This window comes from Phyllobates terribilis, unplaced genomic scaffold (assembly GCF_046119375.1).
Source record: "Phyllobates terribilis strain yellow unplaced genomic scaffold, ASM4611937v1 Scaffold_2__4_contigs__length_985480577, whole genome shotgun sequence".
In the NCBI taxonomy this organism is placed as follows: Eukaryota; Metazoa; Chordata; class Amphibia; order Anura; family Dendrobatidae; genus Phyllobates; species Phyllobates terribilis.
In genome coordinates this window covers 733,369,432-733,386,361 of record NW_027362762.1, presented here as the reverse complement: position 1 = coordinate 733,386,361, position 16,930 = coordinate 733,369,432, and positions in this window count along the sequence as shown.

The following is a 16,930-nucleotide window of genomic DNA, read 5'->3' as shown; positions in this document are numbered from 1 at the left end:
GTTTGGAGAAGTCTGGCCATAAATGGACTTCAACATGGAAACAAGACCAAGTAACTCACCTATGCGTGAAAACATAACTGAAATGCAGAAAAATGTCAGCAGGTGCTCTGGAATGATGAGTGTGTGTGTGCAACGGGCCCACCATAGTTGATGTGCAAAGCCAGATTAGAGGTGTTGTGATGAACGAGCTTGGAGAATCAATAGATAGCACACACATAGTGTCCAGCAAGGGATTCTGCTTTAATGAAATGTGGGTGGGGTTTATAAACACCCCTGAACAGAGAGGGCTTTATGCCAAGAAGCAATCAACTGTTTTCTGGGATTTGGAGATAGATGTGTCTAGTTTGATTCAGGTTCTCAGACACTCGGAATGTATAGGAGGGTTTCTGTGTAAAAGTGCTACGTGATAGATTTAGAGCATAAAATGGGGACTGAGAAGACAAAATGGATCCAGATTTCCTATGAGACTAAGGCTGTGCGCCCACGATGCGTTTATTTTAAGCATTTCCGCAGCGGCAAAAACGCTGCAGAAACGCTTAAAAAACGCATGGTAGAAGGCCTGCCATGTTCCCCAATGATAATCCGCATGTGCTGTGCACATCCTGCGGAAATTTCCGCTGCGGATTATCATTGCGGAAAAAAACGCAGCACTACCAATTATTTTGCGGAAGTGCTGCGTTTTCGCCGCCATCGACTTGCATTAGATCGCATGCATTCCGCTTCACTAGATAAGGACATGCGGAATGCATGCGTTCCAATGTGCGGATGGTACCCAGGTCTAGAGGAGAGGAGACTCTCCTCCGGACCTGGGTACCATAGAACCTGTAAAAAAAAAATAAAATAAAAAATAAAGATTATATTTACCTTCTGACGGCCCCCGCTGCACTCGTCCTTTCATCCCGGCAGCTAACAATGTACCGCAGTGTACCGCTGCCGGCAGCCAGGACGGAGGGAATCAAGACTGCGGGGGCCATCGGAAGGTAAGTATAGATTTATTTTTTACCATTCTTTCGGTCACAGTATATAAATCCATGCCGGTTGCATGGATTTCTTTAGTGTGACCAAGTTGTCAAGCACTTTCCAAGTGATGCTAAAATCGCTTGACAACCCGCATGCAGAAATGCATGTGAAGAACGCTTCACATCCGCATGTCCCTGGCAGGAAAAACGCATGTACAAACCGCATGTACAATCCGCATGGGTTTTTTCTGCCAGGGAGATGCAGAGACGCTCAGAAAAAAATCTGGAGCAATTCTGCATCGTGGGCACATAGCCTAAATGTGAAATTTTTGGCTGGAACAGAAGGCAGTTTGTTTGCTGAAGGGCTGGAGACTGGTACAATAGTGAGTGTAGAAAGAAAAAAATGAACTAACATCAGCTCACCGGTATGGATAGATTAGGATTAGGGTGGGGTGCAAGGAGGCTTCAGGCCTGTTCCTGGGCAATGAAAACCTTGAGGAGAGGAGGAGGATGCCAGTAACCACAAAAAAGAAAAAATTGTTATTTTAAAACTTCATAATAGTAAGCGTGCAGGCAACAGTGAGGCATGGTGGAGGTTCCTTGCAAGTGTGGAGCTGCAGTTCAGCAAATAAAGTTGGGGATTTGGTGACAATTAATGGCGTCCTCAATGCTGAGGAATACAGGCAGATACTTGGCCATCAAGCAATACCATCAGGGAGGTTAGGGACTAGCATTTTTTTTAAAGGAAATCGGTCACCCCCTGGGAGATATCAGACCTCTGCTATAGGCATACAGGTGATAGAAATGTAAATCTATACATACCTGTATGGCCCATAGTAGAGGTTTGATGGTAGAGAAAAGTGTTTTTATAAACTCCGTTTTGCACAGGCTTGGCATCCGGGGGACGGCAAGAAATCGCCGCCTGTTTATTATTCCCCCGGACGCCAAGCCTGTGCAAAACGGAGTTTATAAAAACACTTTTCTCTACAATCAAACCTCTACTATGGGCCATACAGGTAAGTATAGATTTACATTTCTATCACCTGTATGCCTATAGCAGAGGTCTGATATCACCCAGGGGGTGACAGATTCCCTTTAAATGATCAAATCAAACTATTAACACGTCTATTGTGAAAGGATTCTTACTTGCAGCATTTTTCCCACACCTCCCTTTTGCATAGTACTGAACATTGCAGTGTTTTTGTTCTGGGAATTCTAACAGTAATTTTGATTTAAGTTTACATGTTAATGTAATGGTGCTTAATGTAATTTTTCAGCGTAGATTTTGGAATAAAATCCCTGGACTTAATAGAAATTTGATGGTCACTTAATATAAAAAAAGTCATTTGGCAGCACTTCAAACTGTTTTTGTTTCTGGGCCATTCTATACAGTCCAAATCTAGAGAAATATATGTATGACAAAAGTGTGGCACTCCAGCCCGGAGCCAGGAATATTTAACTGTCTTACTGTATTCTGGTTATTGGGTTGAAAAGTGTCAAAAGCTGTAAATGGCTCCCACATCACAATGGCCGCGCCATGGTATTGTCCCCATTAATCTTGATGAGGGGTGTGGTTGAATCGGTGCTGCCTGTTTGTTTCAAAGGCGCAATAGTAACACCAAAAATAGAAATAATAGAGGATAAACAACAGTAATAATAGTATTAATAATAACAAAAACAGCCATTGTGCTTTTATGATTGTTAAAAGCAAAACATGCTGCACATGTCACTATGGCACGCAGACTGAACATGAAAGATACAACTGTGCTGCCCTCTTCTGGATGAATGGGAATTTACACACTGAGACCACACTAAGGTTGGAGTCATAAGAGAGTGTGAAAATTGTCAGAGTTTTATCCAGAAAAATTGAACGATTTTCATCCGTTTTGTCATCCTTGTGCCATCTATGTGTCTATTTTTCATATCTGCGTGGCATCCATATTTATACATCAACCTGATATGATAGTTTCCCAGGTTAATACTGGCAATTAGTGTTGAGCGAGCACTAAAATGCTCGGGTGCTCGAAGCTCGCGCCGAGCTCGCCGTGATACTCGGGTGCTCGACCCGAGCAACGAGCCCAATGTTAGTCTATGGGAGACTCGAGCATTTTTGCGGTGGCACCCCCGGCAGTCTTTAAAAAGCCTAACAAGTGCCCAAAACGATAGTGACAGTGCTCAAATGACATGGGGACAAGCATGGGGATCGCCCCAGGAAGCATTTCTGACCCCCAGGTCACTGCTGTCAACAACGTGGTCAGAGGTATTAAGCCACTTTTACAGGCTCACAATAAAACGAAAGTGAAACTTTTTTCCTGTGAAATATGTTAAGGAACATCCTTTCCAGGGAAAAGACTTGTGTATAAGTTAAAATAAATGACCAAAAACAAAAATACTCCTCTACACCTTTGGCTATGTTCACAAGTAGCATTTTTTATGCGTTTTTGCACTTTTGTATTGCTTTCAACTATGACAAATGCATTCACCGGGAAATGTCATTTTAACATTTTACAACCTTATCTGGCCATGTGTTGTGTGACACATGCATAAAGTGCTGAAAAGACATGGGAACAGCATGGGGAATACCCCTGGAAGCATCTCTGACTCCCAGGTCACTGTCTAAAAGTGTGCCCATCATAAGTGATCCTTGCCGCATCAGAAGATGCAGACTTGCAACTATCCCCATGCAAGTTCTAGTCCCAGGGCAGTGTTCAATTGTACCTCCCCCATTCCTTGCAATACAAGCGCAAGTATGCAGCCTGCCACCCACCCACCCTCAGGCTGCAATACCATACTGCTTGCTTGCTTGAACTTGAAATTGGGCCTTTTAGGCATGTGGAGGCGGAATCTGGCCACCACGTCATGGCTGTGTTGGTGGCCTGGAATCCATACTCAGTCCCCAGCCGCCCGGGTGTCCATACTCAGTCCCCAGCCGCCCCGCGGCCGAGTGTCCACACGGTCCCCAGCCGCCTGGGGGCAGTCGGGTGTCCATAAACGGTCCCCAGCTGCCCCCATTTCTCCTTGGAACATCCCTCCACACACTTTTCTTAGCCCGGCCTGCTTTAGGCAGCATTGGACGAGCCCACCAGAGAACCAGACTCCTCCGGTGGGCCCTGACTTCTCCATCGGTGGAGTTGAGAGTGCCAAGGTGAGGAGCATGATGATGATGACAGAAGTTAGCATCTGCTATGTTTTCTTTTAATGCAAGTGTAAGTGTGCAGCCTGCCACCCACCCACCCACCCCCAGACTGCAATTCATACTGCTAGCTTGCACTTGAAATGGGGCCTTTTAGTTTAGAGGAGGCCGAAGCTGGCCACTACCTCATGGCTGCTTCGGCAGCGAGGTATCCATACTCAGTCCCCAGCTGCCCGTAACATACCTGGCGGCGTCCTTGCATGGTGGTCCATCTCCCACTGTGCAAGAGCGCGCACTTGATCTCCAGTCCAGAATGTCTCTCTGGCTTCCCTCCATGCTGTCTGTGTCTGTTTCTGCTGCTTAAGGGTGGCGCCCGATCACTTCCTGCTTTTTGTACCTGCTGTGGGTCACACCCCTTGTGCGTCCTCAGCCTATTGCTGTCTGTCACCTGGTATATAGCTCAGCTGCTCCAATCTATCCCTGGCTGAGCATAGTGTTTCATTCAGTGTGTGCTTGCACTCTGAAGGAGCCAGGTCCCGTTCTGTGTTCTCTTGTCTGCCTATCCTGGAAGCTGTATTTCCAGGCCTGTCTGAACACGCTCCTAGCCTGTTCCTCCCGCCTTCTAGGGGCCGATTACCTAGACCCGCTCCTGTATCTTGTCTGTCCTGTCTGAACATGCTCCTTGCCTGTTCGTCCTGCCTCTCTGGGGGCAGTATTCCCAGACCCGCTCCTGTATCCCGCTGCAGTGTCGGTCTCCTCCGTACACTCAGTTCCAGTCTGAACTCTCTCCTATCCTTTACCTGTTTTGCCTCTATGTCCGTTCCCTTCCTCTTTCTACAGAGTCTGAACTCGTACCTAACTCCTGCTTGTTGTCTCTGTACTCTCGTTTGTGGTCCACTCGCTACTTCACTGCAAGTCACCTGTGGGTATCTGGCTCTGCCTTTCTCTTCCTGTCTGTTCCGTGTGAAAAGAGCCCTGTTCCCCCTGCTCTGCCTTGCTCACCGCTCCGGCGGTTCTAGCCTGCTTTGGCTCCCTTGCTCACCGCTCCGGCAGTTCTAGCCTGCTCTGGCTCCCTTGCTCACCGCTCCGGCGGTTCTAGCCTGCTCTGACTCCTTTGCTCGCTGCTCCGGCAGCCTTGTTCCGCTCTTATCCTTTTGCTCACCGCTCCGGCGGTTCTAGCCTGCTCTGACTCCTATGCTCACCGCTCCGGCGGTTCTAGCCTGCTCTGACTCCTTTGCTCACCGCTCTGGTGGTTCTAGCCTGCTCTGACTCCTTTGCTCGCTGCTCCGGCAGCCTTGTTCTGCTCTGACCCTTTTGCTCACTGCTCCGGCAGTCTTGCTCCACTCTTGCTCACCGCCTCAGGCGGCCTCGTCCTGCTTTACTCTTGCTCACTGCTCTGGCAGTCTTGCTCAGCTCTGACCCTTTGCTCACCGCTCCTGGCGGCCTTGTACTGCTCTACTCTTGCTCACCGCTCCAGGCGGTCTTGTCCTGCCCTGTTCTCGCTCACTTCTTTAGGCGGCCTCACTCTGCTGTGTTTGTCCGCCACATCTGTGGTTCTGTTCCTGAGTCCCAGTGTGTACTGGGTCCTATCCCGCCAGTGTTCCTACCTGCTAGTGCCTCCCTGTCTGCACTCTAGCTGTGCTGGCCTGTACCCCTCTGCCTGTATTGTTCCTGAGTGTTCCTGAGTCCCAGTGTGTACTGGGTCCTATCCTGCTAGTGTCCCTACCTGCTAGTGCCTCCCTGTCTGCACTCTAGCTGTGCTTGCCTGTAACCCCCTGCCTGCTTACCCGCCTGCCTGCATACCAGTCGTGCCTGCCTATACCCACCAGTCTGTGTGCCAGCCTACCAGTCTGTTCCTGTATTCCCCTGTGTGGGTCAACAGCCGTGTCCGGGGTCAGTCCTGGAGTAGCACCTGGTCCCTCTGCTCTGTTCCTCTTTGGTGCACTGGCGTCGTATGCCGTCGTGCGACCCTGGTCGGATCGGGTGAATACCTAGTTACGCCCCTCCAGGCATTCACTACAATCACACGCACACGCCGCTCAGCCCGGGCGTGTGCATTACACCGCCCCTATTTGTCCTGGTGTGCCTTATACATAAGATTAAGCGCGTATACCAAAACATTACCTGTGCCCTCCCCAGTGCATTTAGTGGGAAGGAGAGCCTATTCCGCTGTAGTGTGTGCATGCCAAACCCCTGTTCATGGTACATGCGAAGATGCCTCCCACCTTGCACTTGTCGTTGCAGACTTGCAACTATCCCCATTCAAGTCCTTGTCCCAGGGCAGTGTTCAATTGTACCTCTCCCATTCCTTGCAATGCAAGCGCAAGTATGCAGCCTGCCCCCAGGCTGCAATACCATACTGCTTGCTTGCACTTTAAATTGGGCCTTTTAGGCATGTGGAGGCGGAATCTGGCCACCACGCCATGGCTGTGTCGGTGGCCTGGTATCCATACTCAGTCCCCAGCCGCCGGGTGTCCCCGCTTGCTCCCCAGCCTCCAGGGGGTGGCCGGGTGTCCATACTCGGTCCCCAGCCACCCCTATTTGTACCGGTAACCTTTCCCACACTTTTCTTAGCCTGGCCTGCTTTAGGGCAGCATTGGCCGAGCCCACCGGACTATCAGACTCCTCCGGTGGGCCCTGGCTTCTCCATCAGGGGAGTTGAGAGTGCCAAGGTGAGGAGCATGATGAGGATGATAGAAGTTAGCATCTGCTTTGTTTCGTTGTAATGCAAGCGCATGTATGTAGTAGCGGCTAGGCCTGAGGAGGTCAGCGTTTTGGCGCATATCCTACCTCCTCCGAGGATTGCTGGATGTTTTCCTGCTACTATCCAAGTTCTATGACTCCCGTTAAAACAAAGCTTCAGGTGATAAATGATGGATGAGGTAGTGGCAAAGGAGAGAGCAGGAGGAACAGGGACCATTCACATCAATATCAGGCCAGTCAACCAGATATGTCTTGTAGGATATGTTTCTGTAACAAAAGGAGCGGTTCGGCTACACAGTTATAGGGCATACAGTGAGTGCAATGCCTACCAAAAATTTCGAGGCACTCCAATGCCCCTTGGAAATGACATGGAGGTCAGAGGGCGTTAACTAAACCTTTTTTTTTCCATTTATAGCAACTGGGTCTCCTGTGCACTGTTGGCCTAAGCAGTGAATGGAATGCTTTCCAAAAATTATGAGGTACTGCAATGCCCCTTACAAGAGCCATGTGTGGCACCCCAGGGGTCTGGTCACCACAGTAATAGAGATTACGTCGGAGAGCAAGTGGGAGGTTTCCTGGTCAGGATCCCTTAAACATGCAACATCCTCCTGCCCCAGTCCTGGGAGGGGAGAATTCTGCCCTTATAAACTGGATCTGGGGTGGGGTTGAGTGAGTCAGAGAACAGAGAACAGTCAGAGTGAGAGCAAGGAGCTCTGTAGGAGCTAGGAGCTAAAGACGAGGGGCTGGAAGCTGAGCAGAGCTCGCCCTGGCAGAAGACAATAGGAAACGGACACAGGAGTCTGAAGCTGTGAGGACTTATATATCCAGCAGCAGAAACCAGCCGGCAGGGGATTTCAGGTCCTCTGGCCATAGAAGCCCGGAGGCTCAGTCACAAGCAAGGGACCAGCACCGCTGTCGTGGAGCGGAGGCAAACAGAAGGCCCCAAGTCACCAGCCATACGGGTGAGAACTACACGGTACACTCAGGGACGTGGGCTACTTCTACCCGCTTACAGCAAGGTAGCCAGGAAGAGTGCAGACGGAAGGGGAGGCCTACAACTCCACCTGGCCAGGGGAACTCCTGCTTGCTCACAGACTGACCAGGCCTCTTATGCTAGCCAGTACTCCCAGGAGGGTCTACCTTATAATCATCAGTAAAGACCCTGAACTGCACTGCAAAGACACTGAGTCATTCCTGCTGCGCTCGTGCACCATCACCCCCATCATCCACACTCACTGCCCTGAGGCTATACTCCTCCCGAGGGGAGTTATCCCATTTTATGCTGCGCACACAACACCAGCCTCAGCGGTCTGCCTCGCAGCGGTGGTACTCCCTGACCGCAATCCAAGGGTGGCGCAGTCGGACAATTAACCTCAAAACCTAAGAAAGATTGCCACTGGTTTGACCAGCCTGAGCCACGGGACTGGGTCACCGCCACGGAGACTACAGACCCCAGAGACCCGGCACCGGGTATCCCACACACGTGTACACACGGCCCAGGGGGCGCGTCACATGCAGTACAGCATATTACAAACATAAGTCCCATTATTGGGGAGTGGGTGTCCCATAGTATTTGCTTATGCTTTCCCAGCAAAAGCTGCCAAAAATTAGGACGGAGGAACTTGCAATGCTGGCACCCTGGTGGTATAGTGGTGGTGGAGGCTGAGGATAAGGAGAAGATTAAACAGCCGAAACGAGGAAGCGTATACCCATGTGTGGGTGTGAAGCGGTGCATGTGAATACACCTCCCGAAATAACACAGTGGATTTGACTTTATGTTACTCTGCTGTCATTTGGTGGTGATGAGAAGTCTGGCCCAATCCAGCCATTGTTCATTTTGATAAGGGTCAGCTTGTCAGCATTGTCAGTTGACAGGCGAGTGCGCTTATCAGTTATAATTCCCCCAGCGGCACTAAAAACACGCTCCGATAACATGCTAGCGGCAGGGCAGGCCAGGACCTCCAAGGCGTACAGAGACAGTTCATTCCAAGTGTCCAGCTTGGATACCCAATAATTAAAAGGCACAGAGGAATCACGGAGGATGCTGGTACGATCGGCAAGGTACTCCCTCACCATCTTTTGAAACTTTCCACTCCTTGTGAGAGTACCCCGCGCCTCAGGGCCTGTAAGCTGGGCGGGTGTCAGAAAACTGTCCCAGAACGTTGACAGTGTTCCCCTGCCTCTGCTGGATTGGAGTTGCATCTCTCTCGCCTGTACGCCTTGGTTGGGCAACGAACTGTGACCTCTGCCGCTAGCGTGTTCAGATGGGAATTTTTTTAAGAGTTCTGCAGCAAGGGCCTTCTGGTATTGCCCCACTTTTGTAGACCTCTCCACCTCAGGAATAAGAGAGTGAAAGTTCTCCTTGTGGCGGGGGTCTACAAGTGTCACCAACCAGTAATGACTGTCACCCAACATTTTGACAACGCGAGGGTCACGGTTAAGGCAGCGTAACATAAAGTCAGCCATGCGTGCCAGACTGGTAACGGGCAAGATTTCCGTGTCCTCACCAAGATGACGACTGACCATGCTCTCCTCCTCCTCCTCCTCCCCCCTGTCCTCAGGCCACCCACGTTGAACCGACGGTATGACACTTGTACAGGTACTACCGTCTACAACGCATGATAGCAGCTCCTGTTCTTCCTCCTCCTCCTCCTCTCCCTCATTGTCCCCCAATGCACGTTGGGATGAGATGAGGCTGGGCTGTGTGTAATCGCCCGCTACGGCTTCTTGATCCATCTCATCATACTCTGGCTGCAATGCCTCCTCTTTAATTCTCTGCAGAGAGCGTTGCAAAAGACAGACAAGTGGGATGCTGACACTAATGATGGCGTCATCACCACTCACCATCTTGGTGGCCTCCTCAAAGTTTGTCAGGATGGTACATATGTCAGACATCCAGGTCCACTCCTGAGGTCTTATGTGTGGAGTCTGACCTGAATATCGACGGCCTTGTTGCAGCTGGTACTCCACAACTGCTCTCTTCTGCTCACAAATCCTTTGCAACATGTGGAGGGTAGAGTTCCAACGTGTGGGGACATCACACACCAGTCGGTGTGCCGGAAGCTGCAAACGCTGCTGCAACACAGCAAGGGCGGCGGAAGCTGTAGCCGACTTGCGAAAATGAGCTGACAGGCGGCGTACTTTCACGAGCAGATCTGGCAACTCGGGGTACGATTTAAGAAACCGCTGAACCATGAGGTTAAGCACATGAGCCAGGCATGGTACGTGTGTGATCTCACCTCGCCTCAGAGCCGCCACCAGGTTACGGCCATTGTCACACACGACCATGCCGGGATGTAGGTTCAGCGGTCTCAGCCACAGATCTGCCTGCTCTTTCACAGCTGTCCACAACTCACAAGCAGTGTGAGGTTTATCACCTAAGCTTATGAGTTTCAGCACAGCCTGTTGCCGCTTGGCGGAGGCAGTACTGCAATGCTTCCAGCTTGTAACTGATGTGGTGATATCTGAGATGGAGGCTGAACATGAGGAGGAGGAGGATGCGCAGGAGCTGTACACTGTGGGGGCAACTCTGACTGACATAGGGCCCGCAATCCTCAGTGTGGGGAGGATGTGTTCCGTCCCAAGGTCCGACTGGGTCCCGGCTTCCACTATGTTTACCCAGTGTGCCGTCAGAGAGATGTACCGTCCCTGGCCACAAGCACTTGTCCACGTGTCCGTTGTCAGGTGGACTCTCCCAGTAACTGCGTTGTTGAGGGCACGGCAGATGCTTTGGGACACGTGCTTGTGTAGTGCGGGGATGGCACACCGGGCAAAATAGTGTCGGCTGGGGACCGAGTACCGAGGGACGGCCACCGCCATAAGATTGTGGAAGGATTCCGTCTCCACCAGCCTAAAAGGCATTTCCAATGCAAGCAGTCGTGAAATGTGCGAATTTAGGACTGTGGCCTGTGGGGCGATAGCTGCGAATTTCCGCTTTCGTTCAAAGGTCTGGGATATGGACAATTGAACGCTGCGGTGGGACGTGGACGTTGATGCTGTTTCTTGAGAAACTGCCATAACAAGTGAAGACTAAGAGGAGGGGGCATCTTTACATGCAGTATGGACAGAAGATTGCCTTGCACACACAACAGGGGGTTCTATAGCATGCACAACAGTGGAAGAAGCAGTGGTGACACCCGCTGACACTGGTGGTGGACCCTGGGTTTCGCCCCACAAAGTCAGGTGCTTTGCTGCCATGTGCCTGATCATGCTGGTGGTGGTCAGGCTGGTAGTTTTGTCACCCCTGCTGATGCTGGCATGGCAGGTGGAACATATGGCCTTTTTGGGGTTATCAGCAGAGTCTTTAAAAAAATTCCAGACTCTGGAAGACCTACCGCTTGTACTGGCAACGTCCCTCGTGTTGGTATTGCGGGGAACGGTTGCCTGCCTTCTGTCTGCGGCCACCACACTGCTTCTTCCTGCCTGTTGGGGTACTCTGCCTCCCTCCCCCTGTGTGCTGCTGGCCTCACTCTGCATGTCCTCCTTCCACGTTGGGTCAGTTACTAGATCATCCACCACCTCCTCCTCTTCCACTTGCGCACCACGATCCTCCTCCTCACTTCCTGGCAATTGTGTCTCGTCATCGTCCACCTCTTGTGACAGATTGCCAACGTCGACTTCCTGTGGCCGTGGCTGTTCAAATATTTGGGCATCGCAACATGGGATCTCCTCTTCCACCACTTCAAGCGTATCAGGCGAGGGGCCCAAATATGGAAATGGACCAGTGAACAGCTCTTCAGAGTGTCCAAGTGTGGGATCACTTGCTGTCTGACGACACTCAGCATGGTGGGAGGAAGGAGCATCAGGGTGAGGAGGAGTATGCGGTCGAGACTCACGGCTACTAAGAGTTGACCGTGTGGAAGACAGACCAGAGGTGGTGGTGCCCAGGTAACTGGAAGTATTGTCTGCTATCCAATTAATAACCTGTTCACACTGATCAGTTCTCAATACTGGTGTTGTTCTGTGCTTCCCTAGTAATTCGGTCAAGAAGTGGGAGCGAGAAGATGTGGCTGTTGGTTGTGGCACATTTTCTCCTTGGCCACGGCCCCGTCCTCTGCACGAACCATCACCAGAACGTCCACGTCCCTTGCCCATTGTAAATGAAGTAAAATAGCTTACACTTGCACTATCAATGGAAAAAGGGTAATAAAGAGTAGATTAGAACCGTGGAAGAGGAAAACCACAGTTATTGTTTACTGGGGTATACCACACTTTTTTAAATAGAGATATTTGCGGCTGAACAGTGAGCGACACACTCAAACTGCTTTTTTTTAGATACCAAAGGCCCAAAACTGGATAGTACAGCGATTTGACCCGTGGAACTGCGAAACCACACTGGGATGTCGGGCCTACACAAGACTATTTTCAACAGATATATTTTTGTGTCACAACAGTCAGGAGACACTACTGTTTTTCTTTACGGAAAAAACTACCAAAACCTGAATAATAGAGATTTTTTATCGTGGAACAGCAAAACCACAGTAATAATTTACTGGTGTATACCAGGCTTTTTAAAATATATATATATTTGCGGCTGAACAGTGAGCGACACACTCAAACTGTTTTTTTTAGATACAAATGGCCCAAAAGTGGATAATACAGAGGTTTGTACCGTGGAACTGCAAAACAACACTTGTATTTCTCTGGCCTACACCAGACTATTTTCAACAGATATATTTGTGTCTGAAAAATCAGAGGCACACTTTTTTTTTTGGGGGGGGGGGGGCACCAAAAGGTTAATAAGATGGGTATTTGTACATTGTGAAGGAGGAAAAAAAAAAAAGAGGATTTAGATAAAAAAAAAGGATTTTTCCTGGCCCCCGGGACCTGGAGCTAAGTCCAGCAATTTCAGCAACAGGAGCAGCACACAGGACTGTAATGCAGCGTTTGCTGGTATAACCACTGCGTCTCCTATACAGCCTGCCTGCCTGCCTGATATACCTGGGATGGATATTAGTCCTGAGAAGGACTGTTTGTTTGATCTGGCACCCTTTACAGACCCTACGCTAACTATTTTGCAGGATATATCTCTCCCTAAATCAGCAGCGCTGTCCCTACACTGTCTGATGCGGAGCGACTGTGTCCAAGATGGCGGCGCCCGGTTTTAAATACTCGAGGTGACGCTGTGCGGCCAGCCAATCACTGTAATGCCCACAAACAACATGGCTGCGGCATTACAGTGACTGGCTGGCAATCCCTGCATGTTCATTGGCTCTGTAAAGAGCGCCAAACATGCAGGGCAGAGACCCGAGCTCCCGCCCGAGTAACCCGGAAATGCTCGGTGCTCGCTGAACATCCCGAGTAGCGTAATGCTCGGGCGAGTACCGAGCATGTTCGCTCAACACTACTGGCAATGCATCTGTAATAACAGATACTACACAGATGGTCTGTTTTTTTTTTGCGCTTCCACAGCTTTGAATGGGTGATTCTCATCCTATACTCAGAAGAGAATACTACAGGCTGTGATTTTTCTCGGTCTGTGTGAGAAAACTCATCAGAACAGCCATATTGAATCACATTGGTCAGTGAGCTGTCTGATTCTTACTCAGCACACTCGTCTGAGCGAGCCCTATCTGATGAATGCAGCGGACCTGGTAAGCTATTCAGAAGCATGATAACGAGGTAGAGAAAGAGATTGTGCTTTACATGAGAATTGCTGAAAATCACAATGGTTCGCTAATGTAGTAATATACAGTAGTTACATTTACAGAACTAGTATGTACAATAAAAGGCAACACATAAGCCTCAATTCATCAAGTCCGGCATTTTGCACACCAGTCATGAAATTTGCACTGAAGAAACAGCCCATATACAGTGCCTTCTCCAAGTATTCATACCCCGTCAACTTTTCCACATTTTTTTACGTTATAGCAACAAACTTAAATGTATTTTATTGGGATTTTATGTGATGTATCAACACAAAGTAGCAAGTATTTGTGAAGGGTAAAGGAAAGGATACATGGTTTCTAATTATTTTAAAAATATAAATCTGATAGTTGTGACGTGTAGGACCACCTTTAGCTGCAATTACTGCTGCAAGTCTTTTGGGGTTTGTCTCTACCAGTAGAGATGGGCGACCCCAAGCAGTAAAGTTCGGCGTCCGTACCAAACACCTACTGTTCGAGCACGGACAACGGACATGGATTTTCTCAGGAGGTCCGTGTTGCTGTTCAGGTGTTTCCTGCGCTGTCACGCAGATGAGAGTGCGGGAAACACGGGCTCTGATCGGTGATAACATCATTACCACGGTCAGAGTGCTCTGGGATCTCGCTCTCAGCGTGATCCCGAAGCTATGGCAGTGACCTGTGGTAAAAAGCTTACCGCGGGTGACAGTCGCCGGCTGATGAGACTACTACCCCCATCAACCTGGTGTCACTGTAAATAGCGAGCGCAGGTGCCGCTGAATGGGAGCAGTAGTACAACCCGCTCCGGTGCCACACCCGTGACCTAAAATACACACCACAGGTCAGTTTACGCGGAGTAAAAAAAAAGCACAGTGGGCAGGAGATTTCCATAAATCCCATCCACTCTGCTGGAACTGTAAAACATTGCATTCTTGACAAAGCAAAATTATGGGGCTTCAAAAACTCATCATGTGAACATAGCCTAAGACAAGCCAGATTAGCTGCAGGGGTTTCCCCCGTAGGCCACATGCACACTCTCAGTATTTGGTCAGTTTTTTACATCAGTATTTGTAAGCCAAATGTGCACGTGGCCTAAGGCTGGGGTCACACGTGCTTATAAAAGCCACTCAGTTTCATCCAGAAAAGTGGGAGGATTTTCTCTCACTTCTCATCCGTGTTTAGTCTGTATACAATGTTTTTTTAACTCGGCAGCTATTAATCCTTCCTATGTCACAGAACTGCAGTGTATCCATAAAATTAGATGCTATGGTGTGACACCGCAAGGCATCCGATTTTTTTTGCGCAACCATTGAATAGAATTGTCGATGAATCTGATGAGACTCACCCAATTCATCGACAAAACTAGTGCATGTTTAGATTTTTTTCACATGCAAATTCAGTCAGTGATAAAGAATCTGCTCATCTGAATAACATTGGTCCAAGTGCAACCCATTGTTTTCATGACCAAATACGATCATGTGAACGAGCCTCAAAAGTGGTAACATGAAGACTGACAAGGAAGCTGCGCAGCTCCAGGAAAGAAGAAGCAGGAAAGGATTTTTTTTCTTTTGTAGCCCCTTCATGACCGGAGCATTTTCCATTTTTGCGTTTTCGTTTTTTGCTCCTCCTTCTTCCCAGAGCCAGAACTTTAATTTTTCATTCAATAAGGCCGTGTGAGGGCTTATTTTTTGCGGGACGAGTTGTACTTTTAAACGACATCACTGGTTTTACCAAATCGTGTACTGGCAAATGGGAGAAAAATTCCAAGTGAAGTGAAATTGCAAAAAAAAATGCAATTCCACAGTTTTTTTACCACGTTCACGAAATTCTAAAACTGACCAGCCATTATTATTCTCCAGGTCATAACGAGTTCGTAGATACCAAACATGTATAGGTTCTTTTTTATTTAAGTGGTAAAAAAAAAATTCCAAAGTTTGCTAAATAGAAAAAAAAATGGCGCCATTTTCCGAGACCTGTAGCGTCTCCATTTTTCGGGATCTGGGGCCGGGTGAGGGCTTATTTTTTGTGCGCCGAGCTGACATTTTTATTGATACCATTTTGGGGTAGATACGAAGTTTTGATCTCCCGTTATTGCATTTTATTGAAATGCTGCGGCAACCAAAAAAACGTAATTCTGGCATTTGGAAATTTTTTTCTCATTACGCCGTTTACCGATTGGATTAATTATTTTTTTATATTGATAGATTGGGCGATTCTGAACGAGGCTATACCAAATATGTGTATGTGGGGTTTATTTTTTATTATTTTATTTTGAATGGGGCGAAAGGGGGGTGATTTAAACTTTTATATTTTTTTAATATTTTTGATTTTATTTTTTACACTTTTTGCTTGTTTCAATAGTCTCCCGATGCCCGGTTCAGTGCGGGCCCAGCACTGCGCTGAACAGGGGATGCCGACGTGGCGCGTACTATTACGTACCACGTCGGAAGGGGTTAATGACCGCCAATACGACTTAAAGCTAACCTGTGATATAAGAGACTAGCATCTTCTGACGGGTGACAATCCAGAAGCTGTCACCTGTACACTATAGTTGACAACTTGCTGCATTACCCTTGATCAGTGTTGGCTGTTTAACCCCTTAAATACTGCTGACTATAGTGACTACATCATTTAGATGGTTAGAGTGTGGGGGCTATTTCTTCACCCCCATCAGCACCTTGTGATCTTGACTGTGTGGTCCTGATGTTTGCCATGGCAGTTCATGGCCACATAACATCCTTAAAGTCTTCCGGTTATAGCGGCCTGTTCAGAAATTAGAAACATTTAGGTGGTAAAAATTATTTTTTTCATTCCTGTGATGTCACTTTGCATTAACTCCTGAGAAGCACCTGAAGGGTTAATGAACTACCTGATAGCCATTTTGAATATGGTGAGGGGTGATGTTTTCAAAATGGTATCACTTTTGGGGGGGGTTCCAATATATAAGACGCCCGAAGTCACTTCAAAACTGAACAGGTAACTAAAATAATCCGTTTTGTAAATTTCCTTAAAAAAAAAAAAGAAAATTACTTCTACATTCTTAAACCTTCTAAAATGTTAACACAATAAAACGTTTTACAAACGGTGCTGATGTAAAGCAGACGTGAGGGAAATGTTAGTAATGTTTTTGTGCGGTCTGGGTAGCTGGATTAAAGAGATAATAGTTCACAGTTTGAAAATTACAATTTTTTTAAAATTTGTCACGTTTCTGATATTTTTTATAAACACAAAACATATTAACCTAAATTTACCATTATTATAAAGTATCATGTGTCACAACAAAACCAGTCCCAAAGCCAGATCCATTGAAGCATTCCAGCGTTACATGGGTGACCTGGTCATTAAGAGGATCTGAACACAAATCTGTACTGAGCGCCACCTGGTGGTGGCTGCAGGGAATTTCTGTGGCTCTGTTAGGAAGCACAGTGCAGTCCTGGATCCCTATTGGAGCCCCCCAGAACTGTAGTCCGCCTCCTCAGCGAGGTACTGGTACACACAACTCTGCTGCTACT